This window comes from Pseudophryne corroboree, chromosome 2, assembly GCF_028390025.1.
Source record: "Pseudophryne corroboree isolate aPseCor3 chromosome 2, aPseCor3.hap2, whole genome shotgun sequence".
Lineage (NCBI taxonomy): Eukaryota > Metazoa > Chordata > Amphibia > Anura > Myobatrachidae > Pseudophryne > Pseudophryne corroboree.
The window spans coordinates 204,820,759-204,844,935 of NC_086445.1; the positions used below are offsets into that span (position 1 = coordinate 204,820,759).

Below are 24,177 nucleotides of genomic sequence, written 5' to 3' on the forward strand. Positions count from 1 at the left end.
AACTTAACAAAGCCTATGCAGACACCTATCTCCGCCTACAACAAAATCTCACCGCTGCCTACACCACTTTCAGCCGGAAACCCACTTTAGCAAATAAACTTAAATATTCTACAGCAAAAACACACTTTAATGAATACCTTAATAAGCAAGGTAACAGACATTTATATGGAATCAATTATAAATATCACAGATTCGGAAATAAATCAGGCAAATTGCTCACCAACATTCTAAATGGAACTAGATCTGCCACGACGGTCCACCCCCTTAGATACCCAGATGGGTCTCTCACCTCCTCTAACAAGCAGATTGCGCTTTATATGAAAGAATTTTACTCCCAGCTATACTCTCTCACCCCTCCAGCAACTGATGGCCCTCCCACACCTCCCAATCCTCCCTCTCCCCTCAGCCACAGTATCACTGTCCCTCAACTTACTGTTGAGATGAGCGATAAGCTCTTGACACCTGTCACGCCTGAGGAAATATCCAAGATAATTAAATCCTTACAGAATAATAAAGCTCCAGGTCCTGATGGGTTGGGAGGAGACTTCTATAAGACTATGCTTCCTGACATTCTTAACACTCTTGTGCTAACATTCAATCATATACTCACCACGGGCACCGCACCACTATACTTCAATGCAGCATATATCAAACTCTTACCCAAACCAAATCGTGATCTAACTCTCCCGGGCTCATATAGACCCATATCCCTCCTTAATTCTGACTACAAAATATTAGCAAAAGTCCTGGCTGATAGACTTAAAACTGTCTTACCAGAGATCATCCACCCCGACCAAACAGGATTTATAGCCGGTAGACACTCAGTCCTTAATGTCAGGAAGGTCATCTCGGCGATCCACCACCTCCAAAACACTAAGGGTATAGCTCCCCCTGGTGTGATAATGTCTTTAGACGCTGAGAAGGCCTTCGACCTTGTCCTATGGCCCCATTTATTCCATACTATGGACAGATTTGGCTTTCCCTCCTCTTTCCTTACCTATATCAAAATGCTCTATACTAACCCTCTCTCCCAGATTATGTGCAATGGCCAATTTTCGGACCGTTTTCAGTTACATAAAGGAACGAGACAGGGCTGCCCCCTATCCCCTCTCTTATTCGCAATAGCCATAGAGCCCTTAGCCATACTGCTTCGTGAATCACCTGCTTTTAAAGGAATAAACATCTCCAATTATGAACTTAAAGTGTCACTATTTGCAGAGGACATGTTACTTTTTGTCTCTGAACCCATGACCTCAATCCCTGCAATTATGTCTATTATTGATAACTTTGGCGCGATCTCTGGATATAAGATTAATGTTGAAAAATCAGAGATCCTTCCCATAGGAGACTATTCCCTGCATCTTCCCTCAGCCCCCATATTCTCCAATTTTAAAATTACTACAGCCCCCTTGAAATACCTGGGTATATATATCACAAATAAAGTCGAAGACCTATACAAAGCAAATTTTTCTCCTCTAGTAAGTAAAATTACAACGTTAATGTCAACATGGACTTCTCTCCCCCTCTCACTTCTTGGCAGAGCGGTCGCGGTTAAATCAATAATCTTCCCAAAATTATTCTACGCAATCCAGATGCTCCCCCTAGCGTTACTCCATAGAGACATAATCATGGTTAATGCCTCTATATCCAATTTCCTGTGGAATGGCAAACGTTCTAGAATTGCTCTCTCAAAATTAATGCTTCCTAAATCTCATGGAGGCCTTGGTCTCCCAGATTTTAAATCATATACTATGGCGGTATTTTTCAGATATGCCAGAGACTGGTTGCTGGAAAGCTCCTCTTTCACTGATACCAAGTTAGATCAAGCTATATTTCATCCTTATTCCCCATCTGCATTACTACACCTCAAATCTAGTTCTATTCCACCCCAGATTTATTCACATCCCATTTTTCATGACACATACACTCACTGGATACTCTTACATAAAAAGTTACGTAGAGACTTTAGATTCTCACCCTACCTTCCTTTGTGGGGGAATCCAGATTTTCCACCATCACTCCACAACCCCTCCTTCCAAGTTTGGAGACAAAAGGGGCTATCTCTTGTGAACAGAGTCTTTGACCCGGGAGGATTCGTCCTCTCCTTCGACGACCTACAAAGGCGCTATTCCATCCCAAACAATCTCTTCTACTTATACTTACAGGTCAGGCACTATGTCCAGACACTCCCAATTACCTACCCTTTGCCCAAGGAGACACATGTTATACTACAGGTGCTGCAGCTGAGACCCACGGTTACCTATAAGATTCGACATCTCTACCCCCAATTAACCTTAGCGAATATCAACCCCTCATTACATGCTCAGAAAATGCTTACCAGATGGACTGTTGATATCCCAAATTGGATACATACCCCTGAGTCCATACTTTACAACTATAATAAACAATCCAAACACCTAAAATCGGCCTACTTACAGGAAACACATTTCCGGTTCCTGCATAGAGCATATGTTTCCCCAGCTCAGAGAAAATACATGGTCCTTTCCGATTCGGGGAAATGTATGAAATGCTCAATGTCAAATGCCAAACTATTCCATTGCGTTTGGGAGTGCTCCAAGGTTCGAAGATTTTGGGCTAAAATTGTTTGTTATTTAAATGGTATATTGCAATCCTCATTAACCCCTCTACCTGAAGCCTGCCTATTATTAGATTTTAATCACTGGTCCTTTAACACTCAACCTGCTAGCTGTATCCCCTTTATTGTAACTGTCCTCACATTAGCTAAGAAACTAATATTCATACACTGGATCAAGAAATCTGCACCGACAATCCAAGAACTCAAAAACCGACTTCTTCTTCTACTATACTTTGATATACGAACCCAACTACTGAACCCTACATCCCCAATCTCCTCATTCCACCTTAGATGGGACCAATTTATATCCTCATTGGATGAAGACTCCAGTAAGACTATATCCACATTCTTTGGATCGCAAGAATGGTCTAGAGCTAAAGCTTTAATAGATAAAACCAGGTAGCGACATTGACCCAATCGCAGCTTTACTTTCCCCTTTGATGACCCCCCCCCCCCCTTATATCTGGAGTTGGGCCTCCTACGGGAGGGAGCTTCTTATCCTCTGTTTTGTTTCAAAAATCCCTAGATGTATCATAATAGCATATATGTTCCACATGTATTTTCAATACACCCCCCCCCATCTCTCTTCTCCTCCCTTCGCTTCTCCCCCTTTGTATCTGTCTATGTCTAACCCAGTTTTACTGTCTATGTACCTATTTGAATCAACAAAGCCAATATCTAATCGAAAATTTTCTGAAAAACTTATGACACATGGCACTGTACCTATCTGAAAATTTCAATAAAACGTTTAAACAAAAAAAAAGTGGAGACCACCATGTGACAGTGGTGCAGGGAAGGCCATACTGGTTATGTAACTCATGATTCTGTCATAGCCAGCACAGCAGGATGTAGTTGTTAGACAAAGAGGTTATGGATGGATGTTAAGTTTTTTACAAACAGAGCTTGCACACCATAAGGGACATTTTAGGGATTTAGAGGGTGATGAGAGACACGTGATGTTTGTGAGGTTAGCTGGATTCCTATATTGCTGAGAATCAGGTGAATGTGACTGGGGCAAGTGGTTGGGGGCTATATTCGGTGAAATGTCTCCAGGTAATAGAAGCAGGAGAGAGATAAATATACTTGAAGGAGGTTTGTTAATTTTTTTTAAGGTGACAGATTGTGTATGTTATTGTCAATGTATAAAGTTAAGTTAAAGCTCATGAGTGTTAAGAGTGGAGTGGATAATTGAGGTGGCAATGTGCACAAAGGGATGTGTTGAGAATGAAGGATGTAATTAATTTGGAAAAAAATACCATGGATTAAAATGAAGAAAAGCAACTTGTGGTGCATGGTTTGTTTGAAATAAAACTAAAGCAATTTAGGCTTAGACCATAATGAAGTTGCAATTGTTAAAGTTAAGCATTCAAATACTTGTTTACTGATATTGTTCAGCTGTTCATTTTCACTTAGTGTTATGAACAATTTGTGTATGTGATTACACATTGGCCAGCACAGCTGACCCAAAATTGCATTACAGTAAACTATGGCTAATTAATACAGGCTATTAGTGAGACAAATGTTTAACTGATGAAAGGTGATAGATTACACTGTATTTGACAATGCAAACAACAGCCCTTTGTGCCAGGTAACCCATTATGGGTTACCTAATGGGTTACACAGAATGGGTTATAGCAGCCAATGTCTTGCTGAGTCACTATAAGTCTGAGCCAGGGCCGTAACTACAGCTGTGCCAGAGGTGCCTGGCCCAGAGCGCATATGCACTGTGGGTGCAGAACCGCTGGCAACACCCGCTCAGCCATGCCACCACCGCCATGGTGTCCACGCTGCCATCCGCCTGCCACTTACTAGCTACATTACCCAGATACTTCTTCTCATATAGGTAGCCGGGAAGTTGCAGCTTCAGTCATGATGATCCATCTCCACCCCTCCCAGCTCCCCCGTGTGTGTCCGCCCACTCCCAGCCCACCAACAGTGCCCTGCGCTGTGAAGAGCCACAGTGTTAGGGTGGGTGGGAGAGGACAGTCATCTACTGAGCAGTGGCTGGCACAGTTACTGACAGCAGAACTCTAGGGAGGTCCAGCAGCAAGGCAGGTTGTCTGTGTATAAGGGGCTACCTGGTGCAGTGTTTTTAACGGACTACCTGGTGCAATGTGAATAAGGGACTACCTGGTGCAATGTGTATAAGGGGCTACCTTGTGCAGCATGTATAAGGAGCTTCCTGGTGCAACATGTTTGATGGGCTACCTGGCGCAAAGTGTTTAATGGGCTACCTGGTGCAATGTGTATAATGGGCTACCTTGCACAATGTGTATAATGGCTACCTGACGCAATGTGTAAAAGACTCTACCTGGCGCAATGTGTATAAGGCTCTACCTGGCGTAATGTGTATAATGGGCTACCTGGCTCAATGTGTATAAGGCTCTACCTGGCGCAATGTGTATAATGGGCTACCTGGCACAATGTGTATAATGGGCTAACTGGCGCAATGTGTATAATGGGTTACCTGGTGCAATGCGTATAATGGGCTACCTGGCATAATGTGTATAAGGGGCTACATGGTGTAATGTGTATAAGGGTCTACCTGGCGCAATGTGTATAATGTGCTACCCAGCATAATGTGTATAATGGGCTACCTGGGGCAATGTGTACAAGTGGCTACCTGGCGTAATGTTTATAATGGGCTACCTGGCGCAATGTGCGTAATGGGCTACCTGGTGTAATGTGTATAAGTGGCTCTACTGTGACATAATGTGTATAATGAGCTACCTGGTGTAATTTGTATAATGGGATACCTGGTGTAATTTGTATAAGTGCCTATACTGTAGCATAACGTCTATAAGAGGTACTACTGTGTGGTGTAATGTGACTAATATACATTACTGTGCGGTGTTATGTAATGTGAATTATGTAGTCACGTGCCTTCCCCTTGAAGCCACGTCCCTATATTTTTACCGCCCATTTTTTTTTAAATATGGGGGGACACCAATTCCCTTTCTGGCACAGGGCACCAAAATGTCTAACTACGGCTCTATTCTCAGCATGGGGGACACTATTCTCCAATGCCCTGTAGACCTGCTATTGTCATCTGTTTCTCAATACTTCCTGTTACTTTCTGTGTCTTGCCTGTTCACAGACAGCTCAGTGTATCTGTCCATGGATATTAGCATTTATATAATGCATGTGTACATGCCTTACCTCACCTTGCATAACTTGACTCCTACTACCCCTGCTTTTCCTGGACGTTCAGTATTACTTTTTCTGCTTCCATTACTATCTCATTGATTCATTGTCTGCATACCCCAATCCACCCCCACTACTATCTTCTGTTTGGGTAGATTTACTAAGCCTTGGAGAATACTAAAGTGGAGAGAGATAAACTACCAACCAATTAGCTTCTATCATTTTTTTATATACAGCCTGTAAAAAAACATGCTTAATGGGCTACCTGGCACAATGTGTATAATGGGTTTCCTGGCATAATGTGTACAAGGGGCTTCCTGGCACAATGTGTATAAGGCTCTACCTGACGCAATGTGTATAATGGGCTACCTGGCGCACTGTGTATAATGGGCTTCCTGGTGCAATGTGTATAATGGGCTTCCTGGCACAATGTGTATAAGGCTCTACCTGACGCAATGTGTATAATGGGCTACCTGGCACAATGTGTATAATGGGCTTCCTGGTGCAATGTGTATAAGGGGATACCTGGTGCAATGTGTATAATGGGCTACCTGGTGCAATGTGTATAATGGGTTAGCCGGTGCAATATGTATAAGGGGATACTTGGCGCAATATATATAATGGGCTACCTGGCTCAATTTGTTTAATGGGCTACCTGGTACAATATGTATAATGTGCTTCCTAGCACAATGTGTATAATGGGCTACCTGGTGCAATGTTTATAAGGCTCTACCTGGCGCAATGTGTAGAAGGGGCTACCTGGCACAATGTGTATAAGGCTTTACCTGGCACAATGTGTATAATGGGCTACCTGGCGCAATATGTTTAAGGGGCTACCTGGCGCAATGTGTATAATGGGCTACCTGGCGCAATGTGTATAATGGGCTACCTGGCGCAATGTGTATAAGGGGCTACCTGGCACAATATGTGTAAGGGGCTACCTGGTGCAGTGTGTATAATGGGCTACCTGGCGCAATGTGTATAATGGGCTACCTGGCATAATGTGTATAATGGGCTACCTGGCGCAATGTGTATAATGGGCTACCTGGCGCAATGTGTATAATGGGCTACCTGGGGCAATGTGTATAAGGGGCTACCTGGTGTAATGTGTATAAGGGGCTACCTGGCACAATGTGTATAGTGGGCTACCTTGCGCAATGTGTATAAGGGGCTACCTGGTGTAATGTGTATAAGTGGCTCTACTGTGGCATAACGTGTATAAAGGGTACTACTGTGTGGTGTAATGTTATTAATATACATTACTGTGCAGTGTTATGTAATATGAATTATGTAGTAATGCCCCTTCCCAATGAAGACACGCTCCTATATTTTTACCAGTTGTTTTTTTTAATATAAGGGGGAAGGGGGGAGGGGGGGCGGCACCAATTCCCTATCTGGCACAGGGCACCAAAATGTCTAGTTATGGCTCTGGTCTCAGCATGGGGGACACTATTCTCCAGTGCCCAGTAGACCTGCTGTTGTCACCTGTTGTTTCTCAATACATCCTGTTACTTTCCGTGTCCTGCCCGTTCACAGACAGCTCAGTGTATCTGTCCACAGATATTAGCATCTATATAATGCATGTGTACATGGCTTACCTCACCTTGCATAACTTGACTCCTACTACCTCTGCTTCTCCTGGACATGCAGTATTACATTTTCTGCTTCCATTACTGTCTCATTGATTCATTGTCTGCATACTCCACTCCACTCCAACTACTATCCTCTGTTTGGGGTAGATGCACTAAGCCTTGGAGAGTGATAAAGTGGGGAGAGATAAACTACCAACTAATCAGCTCCTATCATGTTTCATAAACAGCCTGCAAAAAAACAGTTACGAGCTGATTGGCTAGTACTTTATCTCCACTTTAGCACTCTTCAAGGTTTAGTACATCTCCCCCTGGATGCCTGTCTGTCACTTGTTTCTCCTTCTTTGTTTGTGCTGCCATTAAATAAACCATGTATTATTAACTAGCATTTGCCCACGGCTTCCCTTGCATGGATGTCTGTTATTACTCAGCAGAACTAATTTTACAAGGACAGTAGTGCCATCTAATATTGTGATGTATATTTTATATTGTACACATTGGGGGTAATTCCAAGTTGATCGCAGCAGGAAATTTTTTAGCAGTTGGGCAAAACCATGTGCACTGCAGGGGAGGCAGATATAACATTTGCAGAGAGAGTTAGATTTGGGTGGGTTATTTTATTTCTGTGCAGGGTAAATACTGGCTGCTTTATTTATTAGATTGCAGATTGAACACACCCCACCCAAATCTAACTCTCTCTGCACATGTTATATCTGCCTCCCCTGCAGTGCACATGGTTTTGCCCAACTGCTAAAAAAATTCCTGCTGCGATCAACTTGGAATTACCCCCATTGAACGCAAACATTTTTGTTAACAATATTTGTAGTTTTTCCTTCAGGGATTAACGTAAAAACATACTTGGGGCTACTAAGGAGCTAATTTCCGACCTGATTGCTAGAAGGCGATTTATGTACTGCTGTGATCAGATAGTTGCCGCCTACGTATTTTAGCTGTGCAAGTGTGCCAACGCATGTGTAGCAGAGCTGTACAAACAGATTTTGTGCAGTGTCTGAGTAGCCCAGGACTAACTCAGCTGCTGCGATCGCTTCATCATGTTCAGGACCGGAATTGACGTCAGACACCCACCCTGTATACACTTGGACACGCCTGTGATTTTTCAAACACTTCCAGAAAACGGTCAGTTGACACCCATAAACGCCTTCTTCCTATCAATCTCCTTGCGAACGCCCATGCGAATGGATCCTTCGCACAAGCCCATTGCTGAGCGGCGATCCACTTTGTACCCATGCGACGTGCCTGCGTATTGCAGTGCATACGCATGTGCAGTTTAGACCTGATTGCCCACTGTATGAAAACGCAGCCTAGTGATCAGGTCTGAAGTAGTCCCTAAGTCGTGAGCAAGCCATGTAAAGCTGCCCATGGGAGAAGCAGCTGGTACTGAGATCTACGCCTGCAGCCCTGACCGTTTGCCCCTGCAATTTGTTGATCGTCATAGCGAAGCATCTGCTAACCAGAAACTGCAGGTGCTTGAATTGAAAAGGAAAATTGTTTGGATAAGGGGTGTCTCTGCCTCAGTTAGGTTTCTCTGCAGAGAACTTTAACTTTAAGTCAGGTTCCAATGCATAACTTGGGCAGAGTCAAGTTTCGCAGAACATGATTGTAACACCAACTTTCAGTGCAATGCTGTGTGCTGGAATTCCAGATGCACTAAGTGAGTTCAGAAATACCACACATATAGTCATTGCACGCTGCACTCGCCAAGTGTCAAGCGTCTGTTTTTTCTTTTATTGCTCCTCTCCTTGATCAAGATCATACATACCTCAGTTTCTATCTAGGTCATTAAGCTATTTGGATCATAAAAACATGATCCAAATTCATCCAGTAGTTTTTGCGTGATGCTAGAACGAGCAGATAGAGAAAAATTCAGATTTGGGTTTTTTTTCATCTTCATAGTTCATGAACAGCTCCGAGAAGAATATTTCTAAAAAAAATATAAAAATAAATTGATAAATACAGACAGAACCCTTTCAGTTTTATTTTATGTCTAGATTAATGCTGGTAGTATCATGATAGACAGATGCTCAACATGTTAGTCTCCAGCAGAATTTCATGGTTTAGAAAATTGCCAACTGTAGATATCTATCCCCAGCATTTGGAACCATTGTGCCAGTCTGTGGGGCAAGGTGGGATAGTAATCTAAGCCATGGTGGGACAATTTGCCATTTAATTTAGTAAAGTGTTACACATTAAATTTCAGGCAGCTGAATTTGTGCTGCAGAAAGCTTTAGTGCAATGAATACTTGCCTACCCTCCAGAGTGTCCAGATGACTCACAGATGTTTGGGAAACCTACCAGACTCTCAATTGGATGGGCAAATCTAACCAATTTTAGTGCTTCCCTGTGACCTGAAAATAAAGGTGGTGCTACATCACCTCCTAATTTGTACATTTTTATTGAATTAATCGTGTTGTTGGTCATTCACTTCAAATTTTCACTCTACAACAGTTTGTGTGTACACGTGATATTCATCACTGTTGCCTTGACATTTTTGCCATTGCTCTCGCAAGAGTATGTTGTAACCTGCGCTTTTCAAACAGCGGCAAGCGTCCGGCCCAGAGGTCACCAACCCTTCAATAAATACCGAAAAGATATGTCTACCAATTTCCATCTCTAGTAGTCGATACCCTGTATGTAGATTTTGAAAGCAAATGATTTTTACAGGAAGTTTCATTTTTTGGTAGGTTCTTCATATTATTATCCCCATACTTTATGAGTAAGGACGGGTTATAGATATATCTATATTCATATATGGTTCTTTCTGTGTTTGAATTACTTTTAGTGAGACAAAATGTATATTTTTGGAGTCCATTTATACAGTTTCTGTTGTATATGAACTGCTATTGTTCTTTGTATGTATATGCCTTCTTTTATTCACATGGTCACATTGCTATTGGCACATTCTGATCTAAGTCCCATAGAGCTGGACCAATTAAGGAAATCCGATGATGAGACACTCTTGGGCCATCTGACCACTTGATAAGCGTTCCATATACCACTGGCTACAAAAAATCACCATGTGCAGCATGGGCAGCAGCTAGACGGGCTGGGAGTGACTCAATAAGGTGCTGGCAGAGGTTCATCTTGACTCACCATCAAGCTGCTCCACTGTAGCGTGTTGGTTGGCTCTCACGTAAAAAGTTTTATAAGTATATAAACGGCAAAAGGTTAAATAAGGAAAATATAGGACCATTAAAGGGTGAGTTGGGTCTCTTGATAAATGATGACAAAGAAAAAGCAGATTTATTGAACACTTTTTTTTTATCCCTGTTTACTAGAGAGGACCAGTTAGTGGGAGTAGTGCAAAACAAAAGCTGTGTTAATGTCCCGTTGCTAAGTACTTAGTTAAATGAGGAAGTAATCCGGGAGAGACTAAATAAAATGAAGGAAAATAAATCTCCAGGTCCAGATGGACTTCACCCAAGGATGCTTATGGAGCTTAACTCAGAACTAGCAAGGCCTTTATATTGGATTTTCTATTATTCAATTACTTCAGGCATAATACTGAAGGACTGCCGAATAGCAGAGGTAGTTCCAATATTTAAAAAGGAAATTAAATCTCATCCGGTAAGTATAGACCGGAAAGTTTGACATCTACAGTGGGGAAAATACTGGAAGATATAATAAGGGATCGCACACAAGAGTACTTAATTAGCTTCTATGAGAAAGTGAACGAAAATATTGATCAGGGAAAGGCAGTGGATGTGGTCTATTTAGATTTTGCAAAAGCCTTCGATATAGTGCCTCATATGACTGATTTTCAAATTAAGAGAGCTTGGTTTAGGAAACTATATTTGTACTTGGGTAAGTAATTAATGGGATAACAGGGAACAGTGAGTGGTGGTTAATGGGATATTTTCCGACTGGGCCCCAGTACTCAGTGGAATACCGCAAGGGTCCGTACTCGGGCCACTACTGTTTAACATATTTATTAATGACCTAGGAGAAGGTCTGGAAAGCATAGTTTCAATTTTTGCAGATGATACTAAACTGTGTAGAATAATTAATTCAGACAAGGATGTTGAATCTCTACTGAACACACTATTTAAATTGGAAGTTTGGGCTGCTCATTGGAGAATGAGGTTCAATATAGAAAAATATAAAATTATGCACTTTGGGACTAAAAACAATCATGCAACCTATAAACTAAATGGGAAAAATGTAGGGGAAACGGTACTTGAAAAAGATATGGGGGTGCTCATTGATAATAGATTTAGTAGCAGTACCCAATATCATAGTGCAGCATCAAAAGCAAATAAGGTGTTAGCATGCATAAAGCGGGGAATTGAGTCAAGGGATGAGAGTGTAATCCTGCCATTGTACAAATCATTGGTACGGCCGCACCTTGAATATTGTGTTCAGTTCTGGACACCGCTTCACAAAAAAGACATCTTGGAACTTGAAAGGGTTCAGAGGCAAGTCACCAAATTGATTAGTGGTTAGAGGCACTGGATTATGAGGAAAGGCTTACTAGGTTAGATATGTTCACACTCGAAAAGAGGCGGCTAAGAGGAGACATTATTAATAATTACAAATATATATAGGGACAATACAAGGATCTATCAGGAGATTTGTTTATTGAAAAATCTCTACACAGGAAACATGGCACCTTCTGAGGTTAGAGGAGAGAAAATGTCATACCCAATGAACGAAAGGGTTCTTCACAGTAAGGACAGTAAGGATTTGAAATTCCCTGCCTGACAAGGTGGACTCAATCAATATGTTTAAAAATGGATTAGATAAATTCATAACTGAAAGAAATATCCATGGATATAGCATTTAAAGTGAGTGCATTTTAGAAAAACCATGAATTACTGTATAGTGTAAATTAGACTTAATAACTTAACTTCATCTGGGTCATTATGGTTAAACTAGTGTTACATACAGATTAGTGTAATAATTATAAAAAAAAGATTGAACTAGATGGACATTTTGTCTTTTTTCAACCTCAATAACTATGTTACTATGTTACCTTCGTAGCTGACATTCACTTTTCACATCAATGGCACGTGGTGCTCCGCAGTTCACACGTCGGTTTTTCACAGTGGTGCCATTTGTCCGGTCCAGCGCATACAGGGATGCCCTCTCTGTACCTCAGTGCACTGATTTTCTTTCAGTCTAGAGTGAACACTACACAGGGTATCAGTATTATTCATGTACAATGCAAAATGGTCTTCAATCACATCAGGATTGTTCTGATTTGATAGAGGATGAGAACTATTTTGCATTTTACATAAATAATACTGATATCCTGTGTGCTGCAAGACCATGTCCCATTCCCCATAAGGCCACATCCCTTTTGGGGGACTATCCAGCAAAGAGTCCCTGATTTTGGGTTACAGGAGGGGGGCCCAAAGCATATTGTTGAACCTGGCCCACCACTCACTAGTTCTGCCACTGTATCTACTTCTTTATATAAAAGATAGATAAGGAAGGGTAACCGAGATGTGGGGATGAAAGTTGGCGCACTTGGTTGGTCCCTTGAGGGGGAAGAAAATATGAATCTTAATAACTGAACCGGTATGTGGGTAGAATATCCATGCAAAAATTGAGAAACTGGCGGTGCTCCCCAGAGTTGTAAATGATACCTTTAGAATAGAGGAGAAGAAAAGACAACTCTATTGTTTGGGGCACTCTGGAAAATGTTTTGTTTCAAACTTTACTTTTATTATAACTTTAAATGACTTACATAGACATAACAACATGCAACATATATATGATAAAAACTAAATATATAATGTGCTGGGTATCTCAGTGCATTATATATTTCATTTTTGTCATATATATGTTGCATGTTGTTATGTCTATGTAAGTCATTTAAAGTTATAATAAAAGTAAAGTTTTAAATAAATATGTTTTCAAGAGTGCCCCAACATATAGAGTTGTCTTTTCTTCTCCTCTATTCTACTTATTTATACACTGAAAAAATATTAAATGGACTTTCATGATTAATTAATCTCAATTATTATTGATATGGTTTTTTTTGCTAAAATATTGATGCAAGCTAACAGCATCTCTCCAGTAATTCTATTACACAAATTCCTGAAGTATTTAAAAAAAAGAAGCATTTTATAAACAATTCTATTTTACTATGCCAAAGTAGACAGATAGAAATGTAATACTTGTGTGATAGATATCATAGTATGGCGAGTTCTACTAGAATGGGATAACCTTGAGAAATAAAGATTTATTTATTTTTAAATGTAAACATAACCTGGCTATTTCTACTGAGCAGGACACCCTGCTACTGAGCAGAATGTAGAATGTGATAAGATCACTTTTATTTTTTAAGAAGAAAAATACTTATTTAACTTTGATCAACCTTTGTCATTTTATTTTATATATATATATATATATATATATATATATATACACACATATATATATATATATATATATATATATATATAATACGTATGTATGTACTGATAATGCTAATAGCTGATGTACTTTGCTACGATACATTAATAACATATGAATGTTAAATAGTGTAAGATGTCTTATTAAGTTTTAGAAAGTTATTTAGGATGGCTCCTAGAAGTTTATGAAGAGTATAAAGTATCAGATGGTCACCATCAAGTTATTTGATTAAAAAAAAAAAAGACATACGCCAAGTGAAGTAAGAAATATGCATAGGCCTTCACATGTCTGTCAAGTTTACTTTGCAATAGGTCTATAGATGAGTCTTGATGACATCATCTGACAGATTAGTATAAATATTGAGGCTGAAGGGGGGACTTGGGATGGTAGTATGACATACTGCTGAGACACAAAACTATAAATATTTTCTTTGTATTTTCTTGTATTTACAATCTAATTATTTTCTGTTCATAAATTGTTAAGTATAAATGTATGATTATTATCTAATTCTTGAGTGGACATCTTCTTTTACCATTTAACAGACTGTTACAACCTTGTTAACCATTGCACAGTCTGGTACCTGATCCCTAGAGGAGGAAGAGGAGGAGGAGGAGGAGGAGTGTCCATGCAGTAGGGCCCACCGGGGGTTCCCCTGTACCCCTGTCTGCCAGTCCGACCCTGGATAGATTCCAATCTCAAGTATTACTTCGGTTCACGCTTGAAATAGGAATACATAGTCACAAATAACATTAATTTACAGTGAAACACTATAAGGCCTTAGACAGCAGTGTGTGAAACGTTTGCGAGAGAATAAGGTGGGTATCAGGAGGTAACAAAGGGGAGGTTTAATATAAATGTTTTCATTTTGACAATGAAAAACGTTCTTATCAGATAAGAATCTTATCAGTGAAGAACAAATTAATTTATTATAGAGCAATCTAACACAGTTGCTCTCCTCCACCCCTCTGACCCTTCAATACCCAGGTTATATACCTTTACAAATAAATACTGATATGAGTAGTACATAATAATATGAGCTTGCACAGTAATTACAAAGAAGTATTATTAATAACAAAATATATCTACAACAGACTTGTGTATTTCTACTTCTTACATATTATAGACAAACACTTCAATAAGGAGCATAGTAAAACTTGTAATGTACAGTCTACTATAAATGTGCACAGTCCAGTATCATGGCGATGCTTGGCAGTATATCACATTTAATTGAACCCTTAGTACAAAACAATACATCTGTTTTCTTGATAACTAAGGTCAAATTACTGTATATCTGTGTTTGTTATATATATTCACAAATTTACTATTTTACCAGTATAAGAAAATATCCGTGTTCATCATAACTCATACCATTTAGCTACCCCTCACAATAGTAACTTTTTCATGTAAAATATCACAGCATCTTTTACTTCTCTGTTTCGCAAGCTATAGATGATTGGGTTCATCATTGGGATGACCATTGTGTAGAATACGGACACCACTTTGTCTTGAGTGACGGAGTAGTTGGAGGCCGGACGGAGATACATGAAGAAAACAGTTCCATAAAATAAGGCAACACATAACAAATGGGAAGAACATGTAGAAAATGCTTTGTGTCTCCCTTCTGATGACTGCATTGCCAATATGGTGAAAAAAATATAGACATAAGAGGCCAATATAACTGTTACAGAAGCAAGACCAAGGCAAAAGACTACACCAAATATAATGGTCTTGCTCACGTATGTATCAGAACATGAAAGTTCCATAAGAGGAGGAATGTCACAATAGAAGTGGTTGACGACATTAGGGCCACAAAAATTCAAACTTAACGTGCAAGACGTGTGAATCCCGGCAGTTCATAAACCACCAATATACACAGAAGTCATTATAATCACACATCTTCTTCTATTCATTATAAGCACATACAGAAGTGGGTGACATATTGCAACATAGCGATCATATGCCATAGCAGACAAAATATAGCATTCGGTGCTGGCAAACACAGCAAAGAAATACAACTGAAGAGCACAACCAATAAACGGGATTATTTTTATCTCTAAAAAAAAAATCACATAACATTTTAGGAGCAACAACAGAGGAATAGCACATATCTGAGAATGACAAGTTGCTGAGAAAGAAATACATTGGATTCTGAAGGTCTCTGATGATCAAGATTGTTAACATAATAGTAGTATTGCCGACAACAGTAGTACAATATAGCAGTAAAAATAAGATGAACAAAAAATGTTGCAAGTGTGGATCATTGGTGATGCCAACGATTATAAACTCTCTTACAGTAGACTGATTACCTTGAGTCACTGCTGGGATAGATTCTGCCAAACCTGTACAGAAAAACATATAAATGTGAGATGAACATATTTCATGTTTTCATTCACTATACTGTATGTCTACAGCTAGAAAGTTGACTTAAGTGATGACAGATTGTTTTTTGTGACAGTAATATGCAGATATGTAAGTTATAAAGATGAGGTATATATGAAATAGCAGATAAGTTATATGATGTTTAAAATTGCAATATATTTTAAAATAAAATTTTGAAAAACAATTACTCATTTTATTAGCTCTTGAATAGGTGTCTGTCTATCTTTTAATCTGTCTATATTCTAAATGAAGCAGGCTAGTCTAAATTCTTTATATAGCTTTAGGGACAATTTCACAAGCGCTTTACGTAAACTACATCTCATTTACTGCTAGTCTCTTTGCTGTTGTTTACCAAGGAGATTTATGTCCCAAGGACATAAATATCAAGTCTTCTGAGACTTGAGCTTATTAAGTTATTTATGTTTCTCTTACTCATTAACAAGAGTTTTTAGAGAAATATAGCCTAAATTAATAAGAGCTCTTATACAATGGTGCATATATATATATATATATATATGACAAAATAAAACTAAAAAAGCATAACGTAGAATATCAATCGACAATCACTCGTAAGAAAGCACAGTTCCTGTCAAATGAGATCACAGCAGCAAACAATAGGCCAGCTCAACTTTTCCGCATAGTGGAGATGCTTTGCAAGCCAGCATGCCTGCAGACTGATGAGACCCTCTCCCAGGCAAGATGCAACGAGTTTGCAAACTTCTTTGCAGATAAAATATCCACCATCCGGGCTGGAATCTCCACAGTGCCATCAAAGGAGTGCCAAACTACAAAGCCTGCCAATATAAGCTACCTGCCTTCATGGACCAGCTTTGATCCAGTGGATGTAAAGGACACTGCTGAAATTGCTCGGATTTTGTGTCCCACCACCTGTGATCTGGACCCAGCCTCAAACAAGCTTCTAATAGGTTGTATGGATATAATTGGTCCTGTCTTTACAAAAATTGTTCAATGCTCTTTGCAGACAGGCATTTTTCCTGGACCCCTAAAGGAAGCAATTGTTAGACCGCTTCTTAAAAAACCTAATTTAGATCCCGACTGCATGACCAACTACAGACCGGTATCAAACCTTCCTTTCCTAGGAAAGGTTATTGAGAAAGTCGTTGCAAATCAACTGGAAACCCGCCTGACAACCCATGATATTTATGATCCATTTCAATCAGGATTCAGGAGAAGACATAGCACTGAAACAGCCCTGGTGTGTGTGTTAAATGATCTTCTGATGGCAAAAGACAGAGGTGACTGTTCAATAATAATCCTTCTGGATCTCTCAGCAGCATTTAATACCGTGGACCATGGGCTTCTGATTGAGCGACTGATAGATTTCTGTGGTCTGAATGGCACAGTCCTAAGCTGGTTCAAATAATTTCTCACAGGCAGGTCACAGAGAGTATCATCTGGATTATACTCATCACCATCAGTGCCATTGCCATGTGGTGTCCCACAAGGTTCTATACTATCCCCCATGCTTTTTGTAGTATACATGCTCCCATTGGGCGAAATAATCAGGCGCCATGGCCTGGTCTACCACTGCTATGCAGATGATACACAACTGTACTTGTCCTTTGCTCCGGGCACTGATAACCCAATAGCAACCCTAAATGGCTGTCTAGCTGAACTACTGGAGTGGATGAGCGCCAGTTGGCTGCGACTGAACCCGGATAAAACAGAGGTCCTTATGATACGACCGCAACATCAAAGGACAAGACTGCAGCATAGCCAACCAACTGGACTTACTATCCTCATTCTTTCACCTGAGGAACATAGCCAGAATCAAGCACTTAATTCCCTCAGATGATATGCCAAAAGTCATACATGCATTTGTATCATCTCGTTTAGACTACTGTAATGCCCTCTACCTTGGTCTACCAGCAAAAGAATTGCAGCGCTTACAGCTGGTGCAAAACACAGCTGCCAGGCTATTAACCAACCAGCCCCATTCTAGCCACATAACACCCATCCTCTACTCCCTTCACTGGCTGCCTGTACGATGGCGAATCATCTTCAAGATTGGCTTACTGAGTTTCAAAGCATTACATGACCAAGGCCCAAGGTACCTGAAACAGCTTCTGACCCCATACTGCCCCACTCGATTACTGCGATCTGTAGATGAAGGACTTGTAGCAGTACCTAGAATCTACCGTAATTCAACTGGGGGTCGAGCTTTTAGTCATGCGGCTCCGACTCTATGGAACTCACTTCCCCGCACAGTGCGAGAGGCCCCAACTATAGAATCCTTCAAAAGTAGACTCAAGACTTTTCTGTTTACTCAAGCATTTCCATAATTGTCCCTTTAGTATCTCCATGCTTCTGTATTTTATAAAAATGTACTTCATTATTTTCTGTACTATATTATGCTATGTATCTGTTAAGTGCCTTGGGTCCTATTGGAGAAAGAGCGCTATATAAATTAAATTATTATTATTATTATTATTATATATACATATATATATACTGCTCAAAAAAAATAAAGGGAACACTAAAATAACACATCCTAGATCTGAATTAATGAAATATTCTTATTAAATACTTTGTTCTTTACATAGTTGAATGTGCTGACAACAAAATCACACAAAAATGATCAATGGAAATAAATTTATTAACCCATGGAGGTCTGGATTTGGAGTCACACTCAAAATTAAAGTGGAAAAACACACTACAGGCTGATCCAACTTTGATGTAATGTCCTTAAAACAAGTCAAAATGAGGCTCAGTAGTGTGTGTGGCCTCCACGTTCCTGTATGACCTCCCTACAATGCCTGGGCATGCTCCTGATGAGGTGGCGGATGGTCTCCTGAGGGATCTTCTCCCAGACCTGGACTAAAGCATTCGCCAACTCCTGGAAAGTCTGTGGTGCAACGTGGCATTGGTGGATGGAGCGAGACATGATGTCCCAGATGTGCTCAATTGGATTCAGGTCTGGGGAACGGGTGGGCCAATCCATAGCATCAATGCCTTCGTCTTGCAGGAACTGCTGACACACTCCAGCCACATGAGGTCTAGCATTGTCTTGCATTAGGAGGAACCCAGAGCCAACCGCACCAGCATATGGTCTCACAAGGGGTCTGAGGATCTCATCTCGGTACCTAATGGCAGTCAGGCTACCTCTGGTGAGCACATGGAGGGCTGTGCGGCCCCCCAAAGAAATGCCACCCCACACCATTACTGACCCACTGCCAAACCGGTAATGCTGGAGGATGTTGCAGGCAGTAGAACGTTCTCCTTGGCGTCTCCAGACTCTGTCACGTCTGTCACATGTGCTCAGTGAGAACCTGCTTTCATCTGTGAAGAGCACAGGGTGCCAGTGGCGAATTTGCCAATCTTGGTATTCTCTGGCAAATGCCAAACGTCCTGCACGGTGTTGGGCTGTAAGCACAATCCCCACCTGTGGACGTCGGGCCATCATATCACCCTCATGGAGTCTGTTTCTGATCGTTTGACTAGACACATGCACATTTGTGGCTTGCTGGAGGTCATTTTGCAGGGCTCTGACAGTGCTCCTCCTGTTCCTCCTTACACAAAGGCGGAGGTAGTGGTCCTGCTGCTGGGTTGTTGCCCTCCTACGGCCTCCTCCACATCTCCTGATGTACTGGCCTGTCTCCTGGTAGCGCCTCCATGCCCTGGACACTACGCTGACAGACACAGCAAACCTTCTTGCCACAGCTCGCATTGATGGGCCATCCTGGATGAGCTGCACTACATGAGCCACTTGTGTGGGTTGTAGACTCCGTCTCATGCTACCACTAGAGTGAAATCACCGCCAGCTTTCAAAAGTGACCAAAACATCAGCCAGAAAGCATAGGAGCTGAGAAGTGGTCTGTGGTCACCACCTGCAGAACAACTCCTTTATTGGGGGTGTCTTGCTAATTGCCTATAATTTCCACCTGTTGTCTATTCCATTTGTACAACAGCATGTGAAATTGATTGTCAATCAGTGTTGCTTCCTAAGTGGACAGTTTGATTTCACAGAAGTGTGATTGACTTGGAGTTACATTGTGTTGTTTAAGTGTTCCCTTTATTTTTTTGAGCAGTGTATATATCGATAGATAGATAGATAGATAGATAGATAGATAGATAGATAGATAGATAGATAGATAGATAGATAGATAGATAGATAGATCTATATTTCTCCGGCAGGGTCCACAGGTTATCCACAGGATAACAATGGGATATGATGGAGCGACAGCGGATTTGCGCCAATCAGTCAAAGCTTTCCGGCCACCCAGCATGCTACAGGCCCATCCATATAGCCCCACCCCCTGGCTCAGGCAAATCAGTTTTTTGTTTGGTGTGGCAGGAGCCGGACCATGGCCAGAGGGCTGCTGGATTGTTAGCAGCCCCAAGCTTTCTTATTTTATTTTATATAGTCTTACTGTTTTTTGAGTGATCTTTCTTAACAGCGTCTTATACGCATATTGGAAAGTCGCTCCAACAACTCTCCGCCGGGTCGCGAAAACACTTACCCATGAGTACAGTGCTGTTTCGGCAAGCGTCTGTGTCGGATATACTAGCAGGTCCAGCAGATGTTACCAGACTGTGGCCGGAGCACGGGGAGAAGGTAAGGCATCGGTTTCCGCATAGCACATGGAATACGGACACAGCCGCACTGTTTTGTGAGGAGACTACCATACAGTAGCTGACGCGCTGCCACCACGGGTGCTCCAGCACTAGGCCTTAGGGATCAGAGGCTCCAGGAATAGTATGAGGCCGCGATCCCTAGGGTTGATGTCAGCGGTGGGGAGTCAGACACTCTCCTGGTCCCCCTCCCCCCGGTTCATGACCAGTTCCGCCGAGTCTTCCGCCATGAACTGTTTCCTCGCTTCCATCTCAGATGCTACCAGCTACACTGGAAGATGAGGGGACCCGGTCGCAGCATATGTGGCTGTATGACCGTGGCGCCTGTGTTCACTGATTGCTACCACGGGGGTACCCGGTCGCAGCATGGGTGGCTGCATGGCCGGTGCGTTCGAGTTCACTGAGGGCCCGGTCGCAGCATAGGCGGCTGCGTGACCAGTGCATCTGTGTTCACTATAGCTTCATGGAGCGGCAGTGTACACTAGTAGCGTCTGGATCCACTCAGCGTTCGTTAACGTATTGATCGATCCTAGAAGCGAGGTGAGTCTCCCTGTATCCCACTCTACCGAGTACGGGTAATACAGCACTAAATCTCTATCTACTGTTTTGAGTATGAATAGTTAGATAAGTGCCTATTGCATATGAGTCTGTATACCATTACTGTTGTTTCTGTCGCATTGCGTCTGAATATGTTACATATGTTAAACATGATTCAGTAAATGTGTTCTCCATACTTAAAATAATAATGTAGTTGATGATATGCTCATATTGCTTAATATACTAATGTATAACATATGACTGACTGCTAGTATGCTGCTGACTTTGCTACAGGTTTGTCAGTTTGTTTTGCAGATCCTCAATGCTGGTACATGAGGAGGATCAAATGGATATCATTTTAAAAGGTAAAGTGATACAGTCACAAAATTGTGTAGTGCTGAATATTTATCATGTAATAAAGCGACAATGGAGAGGACACTCATACCATGTTTAAAGCTGTATTATCCTTTTATTATCTGGTCCAGGATGGCTTGTATGCATAAGGTTTAGCTCAGCAGGAACAATCCACACCACACACCACACTGGGGGCCTGGTTGGTTCTTGGATGTGGGGCCACCTGTGAATACCAGGTGCCATAGGAGTGTATCCACCTGGGGCTATATTTACACAAGCTTATCCAGGAAATCAGATGGATAATCCCCCAAAATCCTGTACCAGGAATAGGGTTACAAGCCCTTACATACAGCAGCAGCTTCTCAGAATCAGTGGTAAGTAAATCTTCACTCCCGCAGACTTAACATTGTTTAGATTCATCAGTAGATGAAAGCCCTATTATTATACTTTATCATATGAAAAAGAGGTAGATCTCGGATATACCTGAGTTAATTGAAAGCAATAAAGCCAGTGTTAAAAACCAAGGCACCTGTGTTTAAACATCCCAATATTTGAGTTACAAGAAAATCATGGAAGAGGTTGGGTTACGCCCAATAAAAAGTTAGAATTCCTAAGAAATAGAATTCCTATGATCTGCTTCCAGCTGGGGATTGTTTAAAAAAGGGGAGATGGCTCCTAAAGTAGATAAGGAGAATCTACAATAGCTTTGCTTTCAATTGTCCTGTCTAGGGCTGTCATGAGGCCAAGCCTTGGCTTTGGCTTAAATGGCAAAGGCAGTGGTTGCCTGGGCTGATGCAATGGAAGGAGATTTTTTTCAAGAACAAGAATCTCATATGGCTCATATAAAAGACTGCAATGTTCCTGGAAGCATTGGATATGGGCAGAATATTTACTTCAAGGCATCAGCCCTAACTTTACCTGCTCCCCTAACTTTACCTGCTCATAGAGCAGTTTAGCTGGGTACGTGGAAGATCTACAGCCACACCATACTGGATATGCCAAATCTCACCAGATCTTGGAAGCTATACAGTGTGGGGCATGGTAAGAAATACCAGGTGCTGTAGATGGAATCATTGTCTTGTTCTAAAAATATTCCTTTTTGGTAAGAATTGACAGAATTCCGGAGTCAGGAGCAGACTCCAAGAAAGTCAGGTTCCTTCCACATACAGTTCACGCATTGATATTACACTACAAATAGAAGCCTGTCATAGGCTGAATCACACGTCAGTGTGATTTCAAATTAGGAAACCATTAACCTAGCAGAAGATCTACAGTGTGGCCCTGGTTGGTATTCGGAGAATACCAGGTGCTGTAGAAAAATAAAACCATCAACGGAGGGTGTGGTCTCTGCCTGGGAGATCCCAGGTTGGGGGGCAGACTTCATCAGGTCGCAGACCTGGCATGGTATCTCTAGTTATGTTTCGCCTTCAAAACAGCCTATCTCGGCTATAGACAAAGGCCTGGCTTTGCAAGAAGCAGGTGAGAAAATTACTTTGGTCAGGAATAGTCATTCCAGTTCCTCTGGCAAACGAGGGCAAGTTTTTACTTCAACCTGGCTTAATCGGAAGACAAATGAGTCATTTCGGCTCATTCTAAATCCGAAAAATGCTGAGCAAATACATTTGGAAACATGGAATCATATGTTCCTTATGTGGTGCATGGAGCCAGGGTTTTTTTTATGGATCCCTGGAGATACAGGAGGCTTACCTACATGTTCCTATACCTTTGTCCATCAGCGTTTTACAAGGTTCGGCTATTCCTCCAGAAAAGCATTTTTTCAGTTTAGGCTTTACCTTTTGGGTTAGCCACAGTCCCGGACTATTTACCAGAAATATAGGGCACCTTATCTCCGCCAGCAGGGGTTAAGGTTTTTTCCCATACCTAGGATCTTTTAATCCTGGCACAGTCACAGAGATTGCTCTTGTCATCGGCAACAGCAAAAATGATTTTTCAGGCAAGTGACTCATAACTTGGGGAAAATCGGCTCCAGTTTCGTCACATCGGATGACTAACTTGTGGGCTGTACTGGATTACGTCTGCAGAGAGTAATCTTTTACTTCGCAACAATAAATCCAAGGTTCACTATAGGATTTAAGAATCGCCACACAGTCAAACGGTATCTATTCACGCAGCAATGCGGGGATGGGTTTGAAGGTATCTGCATCGACAAGAGGGAGTATGCACAATTCCACTCTACGTTTCTACAGCATCTGATTCTTACCTAGTAGAATCTACAACCACGCCACACTGGATATGCCCAGACTTATTTATTTATTTATTAACAGTTTCTTATATAGCGCAGCAAATTCCGTTGCGCTTTACAAATTTCAAACAATAACAAACTGGGTGATAACAAACAGTCATAGAGGTAGGAAGGCCCTGCTCACAAGCGTACAATCCATAGGGAAATAGGCATGTGTACACAAGGAAAGGTGCTATCTATTGCATAGTTGTTCGCCAGATTGCAAAGGTTCTTGGAGGGCTGTATGATATGGTCATACAGCAATGATGAACCAGGTTTGAGAGGAAGGGAAAGTGAAGAATGAGAAGACATGTGAGGATATGTGTGGACTGTACAGAGTGGATGCAATTTGATAAGAAGGTTTA

The 24,177-nt window shown here is 41.3% G+C and overlaps 1 pseudogene; it reads right to left on the minus strand.

The window, feature by feature from the left end:
* Positions 1 to 15,089: 15,089 nt before the first annotated feature.
* LOC134991136 (olfactory receptor 5AP2-like) lies at positions 15,090 to 15,888 on the minus strand (annotated as a pseudogene).
* Positions 15,889 to 24,177: the final 8,289 nt, after the last annotated feature.